Source organism: Microtus oregoni, unplaced genomic scaffold (genome assembly GCF_018167655.1).
Source record: "Microtus oregoni isolate MIOR12 unplaced genomic scaffold, Mior012 000000F_ref0000247, whole genome shotgun sequence".
In the NCBI taxonomy this organism is placed as follows: Eukaryota; Metazoa; Chordata; class Mammalia; order Rodentia; family Cricetidae; genus Microtus; species Microtus oregoni.
Genome location: NW_024543059.1, coordinates 33,313,385 through 33,334,737, shown reverse-complemented (window position 1 = coordinate 33,334,737; position 21,353 = coordinate 33,313,385). Strand labels below are relative to the sequence as shown.

Sequence of the window (21,353 nt, the reverse complement as noted above, 5' to 3'; positions counted from 1 at the left end):
TGCTTGAGGGTTTGGACAGAGCAAGGGAGCTGGCAGAACACTTGTTGCCCGATCATCCCACTGAGAACCACCAGCTCAAGCCCTCCCAGAGCCAGTTTCATGCCTTTTACTGTATCGAGGGCCTGTGCTTTTATGTCTTCACAGTGTTGCATCTGTGGCACCAATGGCCACAGGGCAGACAGAATGGCCCAACACCCCAGGCCATGCCTATGGCTGATGGCAGCAGCCTGAGCCTATCGCACTGTTGCCCACTGGTGTTGGTGACTTGCAGCAGAAGGCCCGAGGACCAAGGTAAGCATGACATGAATTGGATGCACGAGCTGACGATTGTCGGGTCTTGGTGGTGCTGCGAGGTGTGCCCATTCGTGCCTCCAGACCAGTCTGCACCTGCCTGTAGCAGACTTAGGTCCTCAAGGTGCTCCTGACTTCCATGCATGGACCAATTGCAACCTCCATTTCCAAGATGGGGCACGTCTGGGCAGTTCTCGCACTCCCCAACACCCACCCTGGCTTGAGAGGAGACCTACCTCTGAAAGTCTCTGGGCCAGGCCACTCCAGCGTGCTTGGATCGATGATGATTCCCAGTCAATCATTCCTTGGAAAAGCTGAACAAAATGAGTGAAAACTCAGTACCACCGCTCTCATCGAGACTGAGGTCCTGCACCTTGGGTCACCAAGGTCCTCTGGGAGTAGGATACGGGAATGCCAACCACTCCCCTGCTCCTGCCCACCTCCAGCAGTGGCATAGCATCTCTTAGAGTGAAGTCCTGTGGGGAAGGCTTAGTGCACTTTGACATTTGCATTAGCAAGAGAGAGGTTTGCAGGTGCCAGTAGCCCTGGCTGTCAGTTTGTCAGACCTGCTCAGGGAATAGGAGGCATGGTTTGCTCAGGGAACATGTCAAAAGAGAGCTGAGTCCTGAGCCTTGATCTTGAGACTGCCAGTTGGGCGTGTCCTTGTTCATCAATCCAGTGAGCTGGTTCCCGGGCTGACTTTATTCAGAGCAGCCTCCGATGATATTAATTTATTTATTCATTTACTTATGTATCTATCCATTCATTCATTTATTTTGAGTAAGAGAGTGCTTGCTGGTGTTGCAGTAGCTGGATGTGTTGGGCTTACAGATATTAGTTGAATGGCTGCAGAGAGGGCCAAATATCACCTTCAAGGCCACGGAGGGTGCCAGGCTCAGGCCAAGCCCTGAGACTTGAATAGTTTGCTGTCAGCCATCTGGCAAACCATGCTTGAGGGTTTGGACAGATCAGGGGAGCTGGCAGAACACTTGTTGCCCGATCATCCCACTGAGACCCACCAGCTCAAGCCCTCCGAGAGCCAGTTTCATGGCTCCCACTGTAACGAGGGCCTGTGCTTTTATGTCTTTACAGTGTTGCTTCTGTGGCACGCACGGCCACAGGGCAGACAGAATGGCCCAACACCCCAGGCCATGCCTAGGGCTGATGGCAGCAGCCTGAGCCTATTGCACTGTTGTCCACTGGTGTTGGTGACTTGCTTGCAGCAGAAGGCCCGAGGACCAAGGTAAGCATGACATGAATTGGAAGCACGAGCTGACGATTGTCGGGTCTTGGTGGTGCTGCGAGGTGTGCCCATTCGTGCCTCCAGACCAGTCTGCACCTCCCTGTAGCAGACTTAGGTCCTCAAGGTGCTCCTGCCTTCCATGCATGGACCCATTGCAACCTCCCTTTCCCAGATGGGGCACGTCTGGGCAGTTCTCGCACTCCCCAACACCCACCCTGGCTTGAGAGGAGACCTACCTCTGAAAGTCTCTGGGCCAGGCCACTCCAGCGTGCTTGGATCGATGATGATTCCCAGTCAATCATTCCTTGGAAAAGCTGAACAAAATGAGTGAAAACTCAGTACCACCGCTCTCATCGAGACTGAGGTCCTGCACCTTGGGTCACCCAGGTCCTCTGGGTGTAGGATTCGGGAATGCCAACCACTCCCCTGCTCCTGCCCACCTCCAGCAGTGGCATAGCATCTCTTAGAGTGAAGTCCTGTGGGGAAGGCTTAGTGCACTTTGACATTTGCATTAGCAAGAGAGAGGTTTGCAGGTGCCAGTAGCCCTGGCTGTCAGTTTGTCAGACCTGCTCAGGGAATAGGAGGCATGGTTTGCTCAGGGAACATGTCCAAAGAGAGCTGAGTCCTGAGCCTTGATCTTGAGACTGCCAGGTGGGCGTGTCTTTGTTCATTAATCCAGTGAGCTGGTTTCTGTGCTGACTTTATTCAGAGCAGCCTCCGATGATATTTATTTATTTATTCATTTATTTATGTATCTATCCATTCATTCATTTATTTTGAGTAAGATAGTGCTTGCTGGTGTTGCAGTAGCTGGATGTGTTGGGCTTACAGATATTAGTTGAATGGCTGCAGAGAGGGCCAAATATCACCTTCAAGGCCACGGAGGGTGCCAGGCTCAGGCCAAGCCCTGAGACTTGAATAGTTTGCTGTCAGCCATCTGGCAAACCATGCTGGAGGGTTTGGACAGAGCAGGGGAGCTGGCAGAACACTTGTTGCCCGATCATCCCACTGAGACCCACCAGCTCAAGCCCTCCCAGAGCCAGTTTCATGGCCCCCATTGTAACGAGTGCCTGTGCTTTTTTGTCTCTACAGTGTTGCTTCTGTGGCACGCACGGCCACAGGGCAGACAGAATGGCCCAACACCCCAGGCCATGCCTACGACTGATGGCAGCAGCCTGAGCCTATCGCACTGTTGCCCACTGGTGTTGGTGCCTTGCAGCAGAAGGCCCGAGGACCAAGGTAAGCATGACATGAATTGGAAGCACGAGCTGACGATTGTCGGGTCTTGGTGGTGCTGCGAGGTGTGCCCATTCGTGCCTCCAGACCAGTCTGCACCTGCCTGTAGCAGACTTAGGTCCTCAAGGTGCTCCTGCCTTCCATGCATGGACCAATTGCAACCTCCCTTTCCCAGATGGGGCACGTCTGGGCAGTTCTCGCACTTCCCAACACCCACCCTGGCTTGAGAGGAGACCTACCTCTGAAAGTCTCTGGGCCAGGCCACTCCAGCGTGCTTGGATCGATGATGATTCCCAGTCAATCATTCCTTGGAAAAGCTGAACAAAATGAGTGAAAACTCAGTACCACCGCTCTCATCGAGACTGAGGTCCTGCACCTTGGGTCACCCAGGTCCTCTTGGAGTAGGATACGGGAATGCCAACCACTCCCCTGCTCCTGCCCACCTCCAGCAGTGGTATAGCATCTCTTAGAGTGAAGTCCTGTGGGGAAGGCTTAGTGCACTTTGACATTTGCATTAGCAAGAGAGAGGTTTGCAGGTGCCAGTAGCCCTGGCTGTCAGTTTGTCAGACCTGCTCAGGGAATAGGAGGCATGGTTTGCTCAGGGAACATGTCCAAAGAGAGCTGAGTCCTGAGCCTTGATCTTGAGACTGCCAGTTGGGCGTGTCCTTGTTCATCAATCCAGTGAGCTGGTTTCCGGGCTGACTTTATTCAGAGCAGCCTCCGATGATATTTGTTTATTTATTCATTTACTTATGTATCTATCCATTCCTTCATTTATTTTGAGTAAGAGAGTGCTTCTGGTGTTGCAGTAGCTGGATGTGTTGGGCTTACAGATATTAGTTGAATGGCTGCAGAGAGGGCCAAATATCACCTTCAAGGCCACGGAGGGTGCCAGGCTCAGGCCAAGCCCTGAGACTTTAATAGTTTGCTGTCAGCCATCTGGCAAACCATGCTTGAGGGTTTGGACAGAGCAGGGGAGCTGGCAGAACACTTGTTGCCCGATCATCCCACTGAGACCCACCAGCTCAAACCCTCCCAGAGCCAGTTTCATGGCTCCCACTGTAAGGAGGGCCTGTGCTTTTATGTCTTTACAGTGTTGCTTCTGTGGCACGCACGGCCACAGGGCAGACAGAATGGCCCAACACCCCAGGCCATGCCTAGGGCTGATGGCAGCAGCCTGAGCCGATCGCACTGTTGTCCACTGGTGTTGGTGACTTGCTTGCAGCAGAAGGCCCGAGGACCAAGGTAAGCATGACATGAATTGGAAGCACGAGCTGACGATTGTCGGGTCCTGGTGGTACTGCGAGGTGTGCCCATTCGTGCCTCCAGACCAGTCTGCACCTGCCTGTAGCAGACTTAGGTCCTCAAGGTGCTCCCGCCTTCCATGCATGGACCCATTGCAACCTCCGTTTCCCAGATGGGGGATGTCTGGACAGTTCTCACACTCCCCAACACCCACCCTGGCTTGAGAGGAGACCTACCTCTGAAAGTCTCTGGGCCAGGCCACTCCAGCGTGCTTGGATCGATGATGATTCCCAGTCAATCATTCCTTGGAAAAGCTGAACAAAATGAGTGAAAACTCAGTACCACCGCTCTCATCGAGACTGAGGTCCTGCACCTTGGGTCACCCAGGTCCTCTGGGAGTAGGATACGGGAATGCCAACCACTCCCCTGCTCCTGCCCACCTCCAGCAGTGGCATAGCATCTCTTAGAGAGAAGTCCTGTGGGGAAGGCTTAGTGCACTTTGACATTTGCATTAGCAAGAGAGAGGTTTGCAGGTGCCAGTAGCCCTGGCTGTCAGTTTGTCAGACCTGCTCAGGGAATAGGAGGCATGGTTTGCTCAGGGAACATGTCCAAAGAGAGCTGAGTCCTGAGCCTTGATCTTGAGACTGCCAGTTGGGCGTGTCCTTGTTCATCAATCCAGTGAGCTGGTTTCCGGGCTGACTGTATTCAGAGCAGCCTCCGATGATATTTATTTATTTATTCATTTACTTATGTATCTATCCATTCATTCATTTATTTTGAGTAAGAGAGTGCTTGCTGGTGTTGCAGTAGCTGGATGTGTTGGGCTTACAGATATTAGTTGAATGGCTGCAGAGAGGGCCAAATATCACCTTCAAGGCCACGGAGGGTGCCAGGCTCAGGCCAAGCCCTGAGACTTGAATAGTTTGCTGTCAGCCATCTGGCAAACCATGCTTGAGGGTTTGGACAGAGCAGGGGAGCTGGCAGAACACTTGTTGCCCGATCATCCCACTGAGACCCACCAGCTCAATCCCTCCCAGAGCCAGTTTCATGGCTCCCACTGTAACGAGGGCCTGTGCTTTTATGTCTTTACAGTGTTGCTTCTGTGGCACGCACGGCCACAGGGCAGACAGAATGGCCCAACACCCCAGGCCATGCCTACGGCTGATGGCAGCAGCCTGAGCCTATTGCACTGTTGTCCACTGGTGTTGGTGACTTGCTTGCAGCAGAAGGCCCAAGGACCAAGTTAAGCATGACATGAATTGGAAGCACGAGCTGACGATTGTCGGGTCTTGGTGGTGCTGCGAGCTGTGCCCATTCGTGCCTCCAGACAAGTCTGCACCTGCCTGTAGCAGACTTAGGTCCTCAAGGTGCTCCTGCCTTCCATGCATGGACCCATAGCAACCTCCCTTTCCCAGATGGGGCACGTCTGGGCAGTTCTCGCACTCCCCAACACCCACCCTGGCTTGAGAGGAGAGGCTTTTACCTCTGAAAGTCTCTGGGCCAGGCCACTCCAGCGTGCTTGGATCGATGATGATTCCCAGTCAATCATTCCTTGGAAAAGCTGAACAAAATGAGTGAAAACTCAGTACCACCGCTCTCATCGAGACTGAGGTCCTGCACCTTGGGTCACCCAGGTCCTCTGGGAGTAGGATACGGGAATGCCAAACACTCCCCTGCTCCTGCCCACCTCCAGCAGTGGCATAGCATCTCTTAGAGTGAAGTCCTGTGGGGAAGGCTTAGTGCACTTTGACATTTACATTAGCAAGAGAGAGGTTTGCAGGTGCCAGTAGCCCTGGCTGTCAGTTTGTCAGACCTGCTCAGGGAATAGTAGGCATGGTTTGCTCAGGGAACCTGTCCAAAGAGAGCTGAGTCCTGAGCCTTGATCTTGAGACTGCCAGTTGGGCGTGTCTTTGTTCATTAATCCAGTGAGCTGGTTTCTGTGCTGACTTTATTCAGAGCAGCCTCCGATGATATTTATTTATTTATTCATATATTTATGTATCTATCCATTCATTCATTTATTTTGAGTAAGATAGTGCTTGCTGGTGTTGCAGTAGCTGGATGTGTTGGGCTTACAGATATTAGTTGAATGGCTGCCGAGAGGGCCAAATATCACCTTCAAGGCCACGGAGGGTGCCAGGCTCAGGCCAAGCCCTGAGACTTGAATAGTTTGCTGTCAGCCATCTGGCAAACCATGCTTGAGGGTTTGGACAGAGCAGGGGAGCTGGCAGAACACTTGTTGCCCGATCATCCCACTGAGACCCACCAGCTCAAGCCCTCCCAGAGCCAGTTTCATGGCTCCCACTGTAACGAGGGCCTGTGCTTTTATGTCTTTACAGTGTTGCTTCTGGGGCACACACGGCCACAGGGCAGACAGAATGGCCCAACACCCCAGGCCATGCCTAGGGCTGATGGCAGCAGCCTGAGCCTATTGCACTGTTGTCCACTGGTGTTGGTGACTTGCTTGCAGCAGAAGGCCCGAGGACCAAGGTAAGCATGACATGAATTGGAAGCACGAGCTGACGATTGTCGGGTCTTGGTGGTGCTGCGAGGTGTGCCCATTCGTGCCTCCAGACCAGTCTGCACCTGCCTGTAGCAGACTTAGGTCCTCAAGGTGCTCCTGCCTTCCATGCATGGACCCATTGCAACCTCCCTTTCCCAGATGGGGCACGTCTGGGCAGTTCTCGCACTCCCCAACACCCACCCTGGCTTGAGAGGAGACCTACCTCTGAAAGTCTCTGGGCCAGGCCACTCCAGCGTGCTTGGATCGATGATGATTCCCAGTCAATCATTCCTTGGAAAAGCTGAACAAAATGAGTGAAAACTCAGTACCACCGCTCTCATCGAGACTGAGGTCCTGCACCTTGGGTCACCCAGGTCCTCTGGGTGTAGGATTCGGGAATGCCAACCACTCCCCTGCTCCTGCCCACCTCCAGCAGTGGCATAGCATCTCTTAGAGTGAAGTCCTGTGGGGAAGGCTTAGTGCACTTTGACATTTGCATTAGCAAGAGAGAGGTTTGCAGGTGCCAGTAGCCCTGGCTGTCAGTTTGTCAGACCTGCTCAGGGAATAGGAGGCATGGTTTGCTCAGGGAACATGTCCAAAGAGAGCTGAGTCCTGAGCCTTGATCTTGAGACTGCCAGGTGGGCGTGTCTTTGTTCATTAATCCAGTGAGCTGGTTTCTGTGCTGACTTTATTCAGAGCAGCCTCCGATGATATTTATTTATTTATTCATTTATTTATGTATCTATCCATTCATTCATTTATTTTGAGTAAGATAGTGCTTGCTGGTGTTGCAGTAGCTGGATGTGTTGGGCTTACAGATATTAGTTGAATGGCTGCAGAGAGGGCCAAATATCACCTTCAAGGCCACGGAGGGTGCCAGGCTCAGGCCAAGCCCTGAGACTTGAATAGTTTGCTGTCAGCCATCTGGCAAACCATGCTGGAGGGTTTGGACAGAGCAGGGGAGCTGGCAGAACACTTGTTGCCCGATCATCCCACTGAGACCCACCAGCTCAAGCCCTCCCAGAGCCAGTTTCATGGCCCCCATTGTAACGAGTGCCTGTGCTTTTTTGTCTCTACAGTGTTGCTTCTGTGGCACGCACGGCCACAGGGCAGACAGAATGGCCCAACACCCCAGGCCATGCCTACGACTGATGGCAGCAGCCTGAGCCTATCGCACTGTTGCCCACTGGTGTTGGTGCCTTGCAGCAGAAGGCCCGAGGACCAAGGTAAGCATGACATGAATTGGAAGCACGAGCTGACGATTGTCGGGTCTTGGTGGTGCTGCGAGGTGTGCCCATTCGTGCCTCCAGACCAGTCTGCACCTGCCTGTAGCAGACTTAGGTCCTCAAGGTGCTCCTGCCTTCCATGCATGGACCAATTGCAACCTCCCTTTCCCAGATGGGGCACGTCTGGGCAGTTCTCGCACTTCCCAACACCCACCCTGGCTTGAGAGGAGACCTACCTCTGAAAGTCTCTGGGCCAGGCCACTCCAGCGTGCTTGGATCGATGATGATTCCCAGTCAATCATTCCTTGGAAAAGCTGAACAAAATGAGTGAAAACTCAGTACCACCGCTCTCATCGAGACTGAGGTCCTGCACCTTGGGTCACCCAGGTCCTCTTGGAGTAGGATACGGGAATGCCAACCACTCCCCTGCTCCTGCCCACCTCCAGCAGTGGTATAGCATCTCTTAGAGTGAAGTCCTGTGGGGAAGGCTTAGTGCACTTTGACATTTGCATTAGCAAGAGAGAGGTTTGCAGGTGCCAGTAGCCCTGGCTGTCAGTTTGTCAGACCTGCTCAGGGAATAGGAGGCATGGTTTGCTCAGGGAACATGTCCAAAGAGAGCTGAGTCCTGAGCCTTGATCTTGAGACTGCCAGTTGGGCGTGTCCTTGTTCATCAATCCAGTGAGCTGGTTTCCGGGCTGACTTTATTCAGAGCAGCCTCCGATGATATTTGTTTATTTATTCATTTACTTATGTATCTATCCATTCCTTCATTTATTTTGAGTAAGAGAGTGCTTCTGGTGTTGCAGTAGCTGGATGTGTTGGGCTTACAGATATTAGTTGAATGGCTGCAGAGAGGGCCAAATATCACCTTCAAGGCCACGGAGGGTGCCAGGCTCAGGCCAAGCCCTGAGACTTTAATAGTTTGCTGTCAGCCATCTGGCAAACCATGCTTGAGGGTTTGGACAGAGCAGGGGAGCTGGCAGAACACTTGTTGCCCGATCATCCCACTGAGACCCACCAGCTCAAACCCTCCCAGAGCCAGTTTCATGGCTCCCACTGTAAGGAGGGCCTGTGCTTTTATGTCTTTACAGTGTTGCTTCTGTGGCACGCACGGCCACAGGGCAGACAGAATGGCCCAACACCCCAGGCCATGCCTAGGGCTGATGGCAGCAGCCTGAGCCGATCGCACTGTTGTCCACTGGTGTTGGTGACTTGCTTGCAGCAGAAGGCCCGAGGACCAAGGTAAGCATGACATGAATTGGAAGCACGAGCTGACGATTGTCGGGTCCTGGTGGTACTGCGAGGTGTGCCCATTCGTGCCTCCAGACCAGTCTGCACCTGCCTGTAGCAGACTTAGGTCCTCAAGGTGCTCCCGCCTTCCATGCATGGACCCATTGCAACCTCCGTTTCCCAGATGGGGGATGTCTGGACAGTTCTCACACTCCCCAACACCCACCCTGGCTTGAGAGGAGACCTACCTCTGAAAGTCTCTGGGCCAGGCCACTCCAGCGTGCTTGGATCGATGATGATTCCCAGTCAATCATTCCTTGGAAAAGCTGAACAAAATGAGTGAAAACTCAGTACCACCGCTCTCATCGAGACTGAGGTCCTGCACCTTGGGTCACCCAGGTCCTCTGGGAGTAGGATACGGGAATGCCAACCACTCCCCTGCTCCTGCCCACCTCCAGCAGTGGCATAGCATCTCTTAGAGAGAAGTCCTGTGGGGAAGGCTTAGTGCACTTTGACATTTGCATTAGCAAGAGAGAGGTTTGCAGGTGCCAGTAGCCCTGGCTGTCAGTTTGTCAGACCTGCTCAGGGAATAGGAGGCATGGTTTGCTCAGGGAACATGTCCAAAGAGAGCTGAGTCCTGAGCCTTGATCTTGAGACTGCCAGTTGGGCGTGTCCTTGTTCATCAATCCAGTGAGCTGGTTTCCGGGCTGACTGTATTCAGAGCAGCCTCCGATGATATTTATTTATTTATTCATTTACTTATGTATCTATCCATTCATTCATTTATTTTGAGTAAGAGAGTGCTTGCTGGTGTTGCAGTAGCTGGATGTGTTGGGCTTACAGATATTAGTTGAATGGCTGCAGAGAGGGCCAAATATCACCTTCAAGGCCACGGAGGGTGCCAGGCTCAGGCCAAGCCCTGAGACTTGAATAGTTTGCTGTCAGCCATCTGGCAAACCATGCTTGAGGGTTTGGACAGAGCAGGGGAGCTGGCAGAACACTTGTTGCCCGATCATCCCACTGAGACCCACCAGCTCAATCCCTCCCAGAGCCAGTTTCATGGCTCCCACTGTAACGAGGGCCTGTGCTTTTATGTCTTTACAGTGTTGCTTCTGTGGCACGCACGGCCACAGGGCAGACAGAATGGCCCAACACCCCAGGCCATGCCTACGGCTGATGGCAGCAGCCTGAGCCTATTGCACTGTTGTCCACTGGTGTTGGTGACTTGCTTGCAGCAGAAGGCCCAAGGACCAAGTTAAGCATGACATGAATTGGAAGCACGAGCTGACGATTGTCGGGTCTTGGTGGTGCTGCGAGCTGTGCCCATTCGTGCCTCCAGACAAGTCTGCACCTGCCTGTAGCAGACTTAGGTCCTCAAGGTGCTCCTGCCTTCCATGCATGGACCCATAGCAACCTCCCTTTCCCAGATGGGGCACGTCTGGGCAGTTCTCGCACTCCCCAACACCCACCCTGGCTTGAGAGGAGAGGCTTTTACCTCTGAAAGTCTCTGGGCCAGGCCACTCCAGCGTGCTTGGATCGATGATGATTCCCAGTCAATCATTCCTTGGAAAAGCTGAACAAAATGAGTGAAAACTCAGTACCACCGCTCTCATCGAGACTGAGGTCCTGCACCTTGGGTCACCCAGGTCCTCTGGGAGTAGGATACGGGAATGCCAAACACTCCCCTGCTCCTGCCCACCTCCAGCAGTGGCATAGCATCTCTTAGAGTGAAGTCCTGTGGGGAAGGCTTAGTGCACTTTGACATTTACATTAGCAAGAGAGAGGTTTGCAGGTGCCAGTAGCCCTGGCTGTCAGTTTGTCAGACCTGCTCAGGGAATAGTAGGCATGGTTTGCTCAGGGAACCTGTCCAAAGAGAGCTGAGTCCTGAGCCTTGATCTTGAGACTGCCAGTTGGGCGTGTCTTTGTTCATTAATCCAGTGAGCTGGTTTCTGTGCTGACTTTATTCAGAGCAGCCTCCGATGATATTTATTTATTTATTCATATATTTATGTATCTATCCATTCATTCATTTATTTTGAGTAAGATAGTGCTTGCTGGTGTTGCAGTAGCTGGATGTGTTGGGCTTACAGATATTAGTTGAATGGCTGCCGAGAGGGCCAAATATCACCTTCAAGGCCACGGAGGGTGCCAGGCTCAGGCCAAGCCCTGAGACTTGAATAGTTTGCTGTCAGCCATCTGGCAAACCATGCTTGAGGGTTTGGACAGAGCAGGGGAGCTGGCAGAACACTTGTTGCCCGATCATCCCACTGAGACCCACCAGCTCAAGCCCTCCCAGAGCCAGTTTCATGGCTCCCACTGTAACGAGGGCCTGTGCTTTTATGTCTTTACAGTGTTGCTTCTGGGGCACACACGGCCACAGGGCAGACAGAATGGCCCAACACCCCAGGCCATGCCTAGGGCTGATGGCAGCAGCCTGAGCCTATTGCACTGTTGTCCACTGGTGTTGGTGACTTGCTTGCAGCAGAAGGCCCGAGGACCAAGGTAAGCATGACATGAATTGGAAGCACGAGCTGACGATTGTCGGGTCTTGGTGGTGCTGCGAGCTGTGCCCATTCGTGCCTCCAGACCAGTCTGCACCTGCCTGTAGCAGACTTAGGTCCTCAAGGTGCTCCTGCCTTCCATGCATGGACCCATTGCAACCTCCCTTTCCCAGATGGGGCACGTCTGGGCAGTTCTCGCACTCCCCAACACCCACCCTGGCTTGAGAGGAGACCTACCTCTGAAAGTCTCTGGGCCAGGCCACTCCAGCGTGCTTGGATCGATGATGATTCCCAGTCAATCATTCCTTGGAAAAGCTGAACAAAATGAGTGAAAACTCAGTACTACCGCTCTCATCGAGACTGAGGTCCTGCACCTTGGGTCACCCAGGTCCTCTGGGAGTAGGATACGGGAATGCCAACCACTCCCCTGCTCCTGCCCACTTCCAGCAGTGGCATAGCATCTCTTAGAGTGAAGTCCTGTGGGGAAGGCTTAGTGCACTTTGACATTTGCATTAGCAAGAGAGAGGTTTGCAGGTGCCAGTAGCCCTGGCTGTCAGTTTGTCAGACCTGCTCAGGGAATAGGAGGCATGGTTTGCTCAGGGAACATGTCCAAAGAGAGCTGAGTCCTGAGCCTTGATCTTGAGACTGCCAGGTGGGCTTGTCTTTGTTCATCAATCCAGTGAGCTGGTTTCCTTGCTGACTTTATTCAGAGCAGCCTCCGATGATATTTATTTATTTATTCATTTATTTATGTATCTATTCATTCATTCATTTATTTTGAGTAAGAGAGTGCTTGCTGGTGTTGCAGTAGCTGGATGTGTTGGGCTTAGAGATAGCAGATGAATGGCTGCAGAGGGGGCCAAATATCACCTTCAAAGCCACGGAGGGTGCCAGGCTCAGGCCAAGCCCTGAGACTTGAATCGTTTGCTGTCAGCCATCTGGCAAACCATGCTTGAGGGTTTGGACAGAGCAGGGGAGCTGGCAGAACACTTGTTGCCCGATCATCCCACTGAGACCCACCAGCTCAAGCCCTCCTAGAGCCAGTTTCATGCCTCTCACTGTAACGAGGGCCTGTGCTTTTATGTCTTCACAGTGTTGCATCTGTGGCACCAATGGCCACAGGGCAGACAGAATGGCCCAACACCCCAGGCCATGCGTACGGCTGATCTCAGCAGCCTGAGCCGATCGCACTGTTGCCCACTGGTGTTGGTGACTTGCAGCAGAAGGCCCGAGGACCAAGGTAAGCATGACATGAATTGGAAGCACGAGCTGACGATTGTCGGGTCTTGGTGGTGCTGCGAGGTGTGCCCATTCGTGCCTCCAGACCAGTGTGCACCTGCCTGTAGCAGACTTAGGTCCTCAAGGTGCTCCTGCCTTCCATGCATGGACCAATTGCAACCTCCCTTTCCCAGATGGGGCACGTCTGGGCAGTTCTCGCACTCCCCAACACCCACCCTGGCTTGAGAGGAGACCTACCTCTGAAAGTCTTTTGCCAGGCCACTCCAGCGTGCTTGGATCGATGATGATTCCCAGTCAATCATTCCTTGGAAAAGCTGAACAAAATGAGTGAAAACTCAGTACCACCGCTCTCATCGAGACTGAGGTCCTGCACCTTGGGTCACCCAGGTCTTCTGGTAGTTGGATACGGGTATGCCAACCACTCCCCTGCTCCTGCCCACCTCCAGCAGTGGCATAGCATCTCTTAGAGTGAAGTCCTGTGGGGAAGGCTTAGTGCACTTTGACATTTGCATTAGCAAGAGAGAGGTTTGCAGGTGCCAGTAGCCCTGGCTGTCAGTTTGTCAGACCTGCTCAGGGAATAGGAGCAATGGTTTGCTCAGGGAACATGTCCAAAGAGAGCTGAGTCCTGAGCCTTGATCTTGAGACTGCCAGGTGGGCTTGTCTTTGTTCATCAATCCAGTGAGCTGGTTTCCTTGCTGACTTTATTCAGAGCAGCCTCCGATGATATTTATTTATATATTCATTTATTTATGTATCTATTCATTCATTCATTTATTTTGAGTAAGAGAGTGCTTGCTGGTGTTGCAGTAGCTGGATGTGTTGGGCTTAGAGATAGCAGATGAATGGCTGCAGAGGGGGCCAAATATCACCTTCAAAGCCACGGAGGGTGCCAGGCTCAGGCCAAGCCCTGAGACTTGAATCGTTTGCTGTCAGCCATCTGGCAAACCATGCTTGAGGGTTTGGACAGAGCAGGGGAGCTGGCAGAACACTTGTTGCCCGATCATCCCACTGAGACCCACCAGCTCAAGCCCTCCTAGAGCCAGTTTCATGCCTCTCACTGTAACGAGGGCCTGTGCTTTTATGTCTTCACAGTGTTGCATCTGTGGCACCAATGGCCACAGGGCAGACAGAATGGCCCAACACCCCAGGCCATGCATACGGCTGATCTCAGCAGCCTGAGCCGATCGCACTGTTGTCCACTGGTGTTGGTGACTTGCTTGCAGCAGAAGGCCCGAGGACCAAGGTAAGCATGACATGAATTGGAAGCACGAGCTGACGATTGTCGGGTCCTGGTGGTACTGCGAGATGTGCCCATTCGTGCCTCCAGACCAGTCTGCACCTGCCTCTAGCAGACTTTGGTCCTCAAGGTGCTCCCGCCTTCCATGCATGGACCCATTGCAACCTCCCTTTCCCAGATTGGGCATGTCTGGGCAGTTCTCACACTCCCCAACACCCACCCTGGCTTGAGAGGAGACCTACCTCTGAAAGTCTCTGGGCCAGGCCACTCCAGCGTGCTTGGATCGATGATGATTCCCAGTCAATCATTCCTTGGAAAAGCTGAACAAAATGAGTGAAAACTCAGTACCACCGCTCTCATCGAGACTGAGGTCCTGCACCTTGGGTCACCCAGGTCTTCTGGTAGTTGGATACGGGTATGCCAACCACTCCCCTGCTCCTGCCCACCTCCAGCAGTGGCATAGCATCTCTTAGAGTGAAGTCCTGTGGGGAAGGCTTAGTGCACTTTGACATTTGCATTAGCAAGAGAGAGGTTTGCAGGTGCCAGTAGCCCTGGCTGTCAGTTTGTCAGACCTGCTCAGGGAATAGGAGCAATGGTTTGCTCAGGGAACATGTCCAAAGAGAGCTGAGTCCTGAGCCTTGATCTTGAGACTGCCAGGTGGGCTTGTCTTTGTTCATCAATCCAGTGAGCTGGTTTCCTTGCTGACTTTATTCAGAGCAGACCACGATGATATTTATTTATTTATTCATTTACTTATGTATCTATCCATTCATTCATTTATTTTGAGTAAGAGAGTGCTTGCTGGTGTTGCAGTAGCTGGATGTGTTGGGCTTAGAGATAGCAGATGAATGGCTGCAGAGGGGGCCAAATATCACCTTCAAAGCCACGGAGGGTGCCAGGCTCAGGCCAAGCCCTGAGACTTGAATAGTTTGCTGTCAGCCATCTGGCAAACCATGCTTGAGGGTTTGGACAGAGCAGGGGAGCTGGCAGAACACTTGTTGCCCGATCATCCCACTGAGACCCACCAGCTCAAGCCCTCCCAGAGCCAGTTTCATTCCTTTCACTGTATCGAGTGCCTGTGCTTTTATGTCTTCACAGTGTTGCATCTGTGGCACCAATGGCCACAGGGCAGACAGAATGGCCCAACACCCCAGGCCATGCCTACGACTGATGGCAGCAGCCTGAGCCTATCGCACTGTTGCCCACTGGTGTTGGTGACTTGCAGCAGAAGGCCCGAGGACCAAGGTAAGCATGACATGAATTGGAAGCACGAGCTGACGATTGTCGGGTCTTGGTGGTGCTGCGAGGTGTGCCCATTCGTGCCTCCAGACCAGTCTGCACCTGCCTGTAGCAGACTTAGGTCCTCAAGGTGCTCCTGCCTTCCATGCATGGACCAATTGCAACCTCCCTTTCCCAGATGGGGCACGTCTGGGCAGTTCTCGCACTCCCCAACACCCACCCTGGCTTGAGAGGAGACCTACCTCTGAAAGTCTTTTGCCAGGCCACTCCAGCGTGCTTGGATCGATGATGATTCCCAGTCAATCATTCCTTGGAAAAGCTGAACAAAATGAGTGAAAACTCAGTACCACCGCTCTCATCGAGACTGAGGTCCTGCACCTTGGGTCACCCAGGTCTTCTGGTAGTTGGATACGGGTATGCCAACCACTCCCCTGCTCCTGCCCACCTCCAGCAGTGGCATAGCATCTCTTAGAGTGAAGTCCTGTGGGGAAGGCTTAGTGCACTTTGACATTTGCATTAGCAAGAGAGAGGTTTGCAGGTGCCAGTAGCCCTGGCTGTCAGTTTGTCAGACCTGCTCAGGGAATAGGAGCAATGGTTTGCTCAGGGAACATGTCCAAAGAGAGCTGAGTCCTGAGCCTTGATCTTGAGACTGCCAGGTGGGCTTGTCTTTGTTCATCAATCCAGTGAGCTGGTTTCCTTGCTGACTTTATTAGGAGCAGCCTCTGATGATATTTATTTATTTATTCATTTATTTATGTATCTATTCATTCATTCATTTATTTTGAGTAAGAGAGTGCTTGCTGGTGTTGCAGTAGCTGGATGTGTTGGGCTTAGAGATAGCAGATGAATGGCTGCAGAGGGGGCCAAATATCACCTTCAAAGCCACGGAGGGAGCCAGGCTCAGGCCAAGCCCTGAGACTTGAATAGTTTGCTGTCAGCCATCTGGCAAACCATGCTTGAGGGTTTGGACAGAGCAGGGGAGCTGGCAGAACACTTGTTGCCCGATCATCCCACTGAGACCCACCAGCTCAATCCCTCCCAGAGCCAGTTTCATGCCTCTCACTGTAACGAGGGCCTGTGCTTTTATGTCTTCACAGTGTTGCATCTGTGGCACCAATGGCCACAGGGCAGACAGAATGGCCCAACACCCCAGGCCATGCCTACGGCTGATGGCAGCAGCCTGACCCGATCGCACTGTTGTCCACTGGTGTTGGTGACTTGCTTGCAGCAGAAGGCCCGAGGACCAAGGTAAGCATGACATGAATTGGAATCACGAGCTGACGATTGTCGGGTCTTGGTGGTGCTGCGAGGTGTGTCCATTAGTGCCTCCAGACCAGTCTGCACCTGCCTCTAGCAGACTTAGGTCCTCAAGGTGCTCCTGCCTTCCATGCATGGACCAATTGCAACCTCCCTTTCCCAGATGGGGCACGTCTGGGCAGTTCTCGCACTCCCCAACACCCACCCTGACTTGAGAGGCGACCTACCTCTGAAAGTCTCTGGGCCAGGCCACTCCAGCGTGCTTGGATCGATGATGATTCCCAGTCAATCATTCCTTGGAAAAGCTGAACAAAATGAGTGAAAACTCAGTACCACCGCTCTCATCGAGACTGAGGTCCTGCACCTTGGGTCACCCAGGTCTTCTGGTAGTTGGATACGGGTATGCCAACCACTCCTCTGCTCCTGCCCAACTCCAGCAGTGGCATAGCATCTCTTAGAGTGAAGTCCTGTGGGGAAGGCTTAGTGCACTTTGACATTTGCATTAGCAAGAGAGAGGTTTGCAGGTGCCAGTAGCCCTGGCTGTCAGTTTGTCAGACCTGCTCAGGGAATAGGAGCAATGGTTTGTTTAGGGAACATGTCCAAAGAGAGCTGAGTCCTGAGCCTTGATCTTGAGACTGCCAGGGGGCTTGTCTTTGTTCATCAATCCAGTGAGCTGGTTTCCTTGCTGACTTTATTCAGAGCAGCCCACGATGATATTTATTTATTTATTCATTTATTTATGTATCTATTCATTCAATCATTTATTTTGAGTAAGAGAGTGTTGCTGGTGTTGCAGTAGCTGGATGTGTTGGGCTTACAGATTTAGCTGAATGGCTGCAGAGAGGGCAAAATATCACCTTCAAGGCCACGGAGGGTGCCAGGCTCAGGCCAAGCCCTGAGACTTGAATCGTTTGCTGTCAGCCATCTGGCAAACCATGCTTGAGGGTTTGGACAGAGCAGGGGAGCTGGCAGAACACTTGTTGCCCGATCATCCCACTGAGACCCACCAGCTCAAGCCCTCCCAGAGCCAGTTTCATGGCTCCCACTGTAACGAGGGCCTGTGCTTTTATGTCTTTACAGTGTTGATTCTGTGGCACGCACGGCCACAGGGCAGACAGAATGGCCCAACACCCCAGGCCATGCCTACGGCTGATGGCAGCAGCCTGAGCCGATTGCACTGTTGTCCACTGGTGTTGGTGACTTGCTTGCAGCAGAAGGCCCGAGGACCAAGGTAAGCATGACATGAATTGGAAGCACGAGCTGACGATTGTCGGGTCCTGGTGGTACTGCGAGGTGTGCCCATTCGTGCCTCCAGACCAGTCTGCACCTGCCTCTAGCAGACTTTGGTCCTCAAGGTGCTCCCGCCTTCCATGCATGGACCCATTGCAACCTCCCTTTCCCAGATGGGGGATGTCTGGACAGTTCTCACACTCCCCAACACCCACCCTGGCTTGAGAGGAGAGGCTTTTACCTCTGAAAGTCTCTGGGCCAGGCCACTCCAGCGTGCTTGGATCGATGATGATTCCCAGTCAATCATTCCTTGGAAAAGCTGAACAAAATGAGTGAAAACTCAGTACCACCGCTCTCATCGAGACTGAGGTCCTGCACCTTGGGTCACCCAGGTCCTCTGGGAGTAGGATACGGGAATGCCAAACACTCCCCTGCTCCTGCCCACCTCCAGCAGTGGCATAGCATCTCTTAGAGTGAAGTCCTGTGGGGAAGGCTTAGTGCACTTTGACATTTACATTAGCAAGAGAGAGGTTTGCAGGTGCCAGTAGCCCTGGCTGTCAGTTTGTCAGACCTGCTCAGGGAATAGTAGGCATGGTTTGCTCAGGGAACATGTCCAAAGAGAGCTGAGTCCTGAGCCTTGATCTTGAGACTGCCAGTTGGGCGTGTCTTTGTTCATTAATCCAGTGAGCTGGTTTCTGTGCTGACTTTATTCAGAGCAGCCTCCGATGATATTTATTTATTTATTCATATATTTATGTATCTATCCATTCATTCATTTATTTTGAGTAAGATAGTGCTTGCTGGTGTTGCAGTAGCTGGATGTGTTGGGCTTACAGATATTAGTTGAATGGCTGCAGAGAGGGCCAAATATCACCTTCAAGGCCACGGAGGGTGCCAGGCTCAGGCCAAGCCCTGAGACTTGAATCGTTTGCTGTCAGCCATCTGGCAAACCATGCTTGAGGGTTTGGACAGAGCAGGGGAGCTGGCAGAACACTTGTTGCCCGATCATCCCACTGAGACCCACCAGCTCAAGCCCTCCCAGAGCCAGTTTCATGGCTCCCACTGTAACGAGGGCCTGTGCTTTTATGTCTTTACAGTGTTGCTTCTGGGGCACGCACGGCCACAGGGCAGACAGAATGGCCCAACACCCCAGGCCATGCCTAGGGCTGATGGCAGCAGCCTGAGCCTATTGCACTGTTGTCCACTGGTGTTGGTAACTTGCTTGCAGCAGAAGGCCCGAGGACCAAGGTAAGCATGACATGAATTGGAAGCACGAGCTGACGATTGTCGGGTCTTGGTGGTGCTGCGAGCTGTGCCCATTCGTGCCTCCAGACCAGTCTGCACCTGCCTGTAGCAGACTTAGGTCCTCAAGGTGCTCCTGCCTTCCATGCATGGACCCATTGCAACCTCCCTTTCCCAGATGGGGCACGTCTGGGCAGTTCTCGCACTCCCCAACACCCACCCTGGCTTGAGAGGAGACCTACCTCTGAAAGTCTCTGGGCCAGGCCACTCCAGCGTGGTTGGATCGATGATGATTCCCAGTCAATCATTCCTTGGAAAAGCTGAACAAAATGAGTGAAAACTCAGTACCACCGCTCTCATCGAGACTGAGGTCCTGCACCTTGGGTCACCCAGGTCCTCTGGGAGTAGGATACGGGAATGCCAACCACTCCCCTGCTCCTGCCCACCTCCAGCAGTGGCATAGCATCTCTTAGAGAGAAGTCCTGTGGGGAAGGCTTAGTGCACTTTGACATTTGCATTAGCAAGAGAGAGGTTTGCAGGTGCCAGTAGCCCTGGCTGTCAGTTTGTCAGACCTGCTCAGGGAATAGGAGGCATGGTTTGCTCAGGGAACATGTCCAAAGAGAGCTGAGTCCTGAGCCTTGATCTTGAGACTGCCAGGTGGGCGTGTCCTTGTTCATCAATCCAGTGAGCTGGTTTCCGGGCTGACTGTATTCAGAGCAGCCTCCGATGATATTTATTTATTTATTCATTTACTTATGTATCTATCCATTCATTCATTTATTTTGAGTAAGAGAGTGCTTGCTGGTGTTGCAGTAGCCTGATGTGTTGGGCTTACAGATATTAGTTGAATGGCTGCAGAGAGGGCCAAATATCACCTTCAAGGCCACGGAGGGTGCCAGGCTCAGGCCAAGCCCTGAGACTTGAATAGTTTGCTGTCAGCCATCTGGCAAACCATGTTTGAGGGTTTGGACAGAGCAGGGGAGCTGGCAGAACACTTGTTGCCCGATCATCCCACTGAGACCCACCAGCTCAAGCCCTCCCAGAGCCAGTTTCATGGCTCCCACTGTAACGAGGGCCTGTGCTTTTATGTCTTTACAGTGTTGCTTCTGTGGCACGCACGGCCACAGGGCAGACAGAATGGCCCAACACCCCAGGCCATGCCTACGGCTGATGGCAGCAGCCTGAGCCTATTGCACTGTTGTCCACTGGTGTTGGTGACTTGCTTGCAGCAGAAGGCCCAAGGACCAAGGTAAGCATGACATGAATTGGAAGCACGAGCTGACGATTGTCGGGTCTTGGTGGTGCTGCGAGCTGTGCCCATTCGTGCCTCCAGACCAGTCTGCACCTGCCTGTAGCAGACTTAGGTCCTCAAGGTGCTCCTGCCTTCCATGCATGGACCCATTGCAACCTCCCTTTCCCAGATGGGGCACGTCTGGGCAGTTCTCGCACTCCCCAACACCCACCCTGGCTTGAGAGGAGACCTACCTCTGAAAGTCTCTGGGCCAGGCCACTCCAGCGTGCTTGGATCGATGATGATTCCCAGTCAATCATTCCTTGGAAAAGCTGAACAAAATGAGTGAAAACTCAGTACCACCGCTCTCATCGAGACTGAGGTCCTGCACCTTGGGTCACCCAGGTCCTCTGGGAGTAGGATACGGGAATGCCAACCACTCCCCTGCTCCTGCCCACCTCCAGCAGTGGCATAGCATCTCTTAGAGAGAAGTCCTGTGGGGAAGGCTTAGTGCACTTTGACATTTGCATTAGCAAGAGAGAGGTTTGCAGGTGCCAGTAGCCCTGGCTGTCAGTTTGTCAGACCTGCTCAGGGAATAGGAGGCATGGTTTGCTCAGGGAACATGTCCAAAGAGAGCTGAGTCCTGAGCCTTGATCTTGAGACTGCCAGGTGGGCGTGTCCTTGTTCATCAATCCAGTGAGCTGGTTTCCGGGCTGACTGTATTCAGAGCAGCCTCTGATGATATTTATTTATTTATTCATTTACTTATGTATCTATCCATTCATTCATTTATTTTGAGTAAGAGAGTGCTTGCTGGTGTTGCAGTAGCCTGATGTGTTGGGCTTACAGATATTAGTTGAATCGCTGCAGAGAGGGCCAAATATCACCTTCAAGGCCACGGAGCGTGCCAGGCTCAGGCCAAGCCCTGAGACTTGAATAGTTTGCTGTCAGCCATCTGGCAAACCATGCTTGAGGGTTTGGACAGAGCAGGGGAGCTGGCAGAACACTTGTTGCCCGATCATCCCACTGAGACCCACCAGCTCAAGCCCTCCCAGAGCCAGTTTCATGGCTCCCACTGTAACGAGGGCCTGTGCTTTTATGTCTTTACAGTGTTGCTTCTGTGGCACGCACGGCCACAGGGCAGACAGAATGGCCCAACACCCCAGGCCATGCCTACGGCTGATGGCAGCAGCCTGAGCCTAT

General features: G+C 52.8%; 17 non-coding genes across 17 annotated transcripts; all 17 read left to right on the top strand.

The window, feature by feature from the left end:
• The first annotated feature begins 565 nt into the window (after positions 1-565).
• On the top strand, positions 566-659 carry LOC121454254. Its single transcript, XR_005975198.1, has one exon. It is a non-coding gene; the product is annotated as a small nucleolar RNA SNORD116 (small nucleolar RNA).
• Positions 660-1,808: 1,149 nt separating this feature from the next.
• On the top strand, positions 1,809-1,902 carry LOC121454247. The gene has a single exon (XR_005975196.1). It is a non-coding gene; the product is annotated as a small nucleolar RNA SNORD116 (small nucleolar RNA).
• Positions 1,903-3,047: 1,145 nt separating this feature from the next.
• LOC121454241 lies at positions 3,048-3,141 on the top strand. The gene has a single exon (XR_005975195.1). It is a non-coding gene; the product is annotated as a small nucleolar RNA SNORD116 (small nucleolar RNA).
• Positions 3,142-4,289: 1,148 nt separating this feature from the next.
• Positions 4,290-4,383, top strand: LOC121454233. Its single transcript, XR_005975194.1, has one exon. It is a non-coding gene; the product is annotated as a small nucleolar RNA SNORD116 (small nucleolar RNA).
• A 1,153-nt stretch (positions 4,384-5,536) lies between these two features.
• On the top strand, positions 5,537-5,630 carry LOC121454224. Its single transcript, XR_005975193.1, has one exon. It is a non-coding gene; the product is annotated as a small nucleolar RNA SNORD116 (small nucleolar RNA).
• Positions 5,631-6,779: 1,149 nt separating this feature from the next.
• Positions 6,780-6,873, top strand: LOC121454219. Its single transcript, XR_005975192.1, has one exon. It is a non-coding gene; the product is annotated as a small nucleolar RNA SNORD116 (small nucleolar RNA).
• Positions 6,874-8,018: 1,145 nt separating this feature from the next.
• On the top strand, positions 8,019-8,112 carry LOC121454214. Its single transcript, XR_005975191.1, has one exon. It is a non-coding gene; the product is annotated as a small nucleolar RNA SNORD116 (small nucleolar RNA).
• Positions 8,113-9,260: 1,148 nt separating this feature from the next.
• LOC121454209 lies at positions 9,261-9,354 on the top strand. The gene has a single exon (XR_005975190.1). It is a non-coding gene; the product is annotated as a small nucleolar RNA SNORD116 (small nucleolar RNA).
• A 1,153-nt stretch (positions 9,355-10,507) lies between these two features.
• On the top strand, positions 10,508-10,601 carry LOC121454203. The gene has a single exon (XR_005975189.1). It is a non-coding gene; the product is annotated as a small nucleolar RNA SNORD116 (small nucleolar RNA).
• A 1,149-nt stretch (positions 10,602-11,750) lies between these two features.
• LOC121454774 lies at positions 11,751-11,844 on the top strand. The gene has a single exon (XR_005975322.1). It is a non-coding gene; the product is annotated as a small nucleolar RNA SNORD116 (small nucleolar RNA).
• Positions 11,845-12,988: 1,144 nt separating this feature from the next.
• On the top strand, positions 12,989-13,082 carry LOC121454196. The gene has a single exon (XR_005975187.1). It is a non-coding gene; the product is annotated as a small nucleolar RNA SNORD116 (small nucleolar RNA).
• A 1,149-nt stretch (positions 13,083-14,231) lies between these two features.
• Positions 14,232-14,325, top strand: LOC121454190. The gene has a single exon (XR_005975186.1). It is a non-coding gene; the product is annotated as a small nucleolar RNA SNORD116 (small nucleolar RNA).
• A 1,144-nt stretch (positions 14,326-15,469) lies between these two features.
• On the top strand, positions 15,470-15,563 carry LOC121454183. Its single transcript, XR_005975185.1, has one exon. It is a non-coding gene; the product is annotated as a small nucleolar RNA SNORD116 (small nucleolar RNA).
• A 1,149-nt stretch (positions 15,564-16,712) lies between these two features.
• Positions 16,713-16,806, top strand: LOC121454176. Its single transcript, XR_005975183.1, has one exon. It is a non-coding gene; the product is annotated as a small nucleolar RNA SNORD116 (small nucleolar RNA).
• A 1,150-nt stretch (positions 16,807-17,956) lies between these two features.
• Positions 17,957-18,050, top strand: LOC121454171. Its single transcript, XR_005975182.1, has one exon. It is a non-coding gene; the product is annotated as a small nucleolar RNA SNORD116 (small nucleolar RNA).
• A 1,149-nt stretch (positions 18,051-19,199) lies between these two features.
• Positions 19,200-19,293, top strand: LOC121454168. The gene has a single exon (XR_005975181.1). It is a non-coding gene; the product is annotated as a small nucleolar RNA SNORD116 (small nucleolar RNA).
• Positions 19,294-20,442: 1,149 nt separating this feature from the next.
• LOC121454162 lies at positions 20,443-20,536 on the top strand. The gene has a single exon (XR_005975180.1). It is a non-coding gene; the product is annotated as a small nucleolar RNA SNORD116 (small nucleolar RNA).
• Positions 20,537-21,353: the final 817 nt, after the last annotated feature.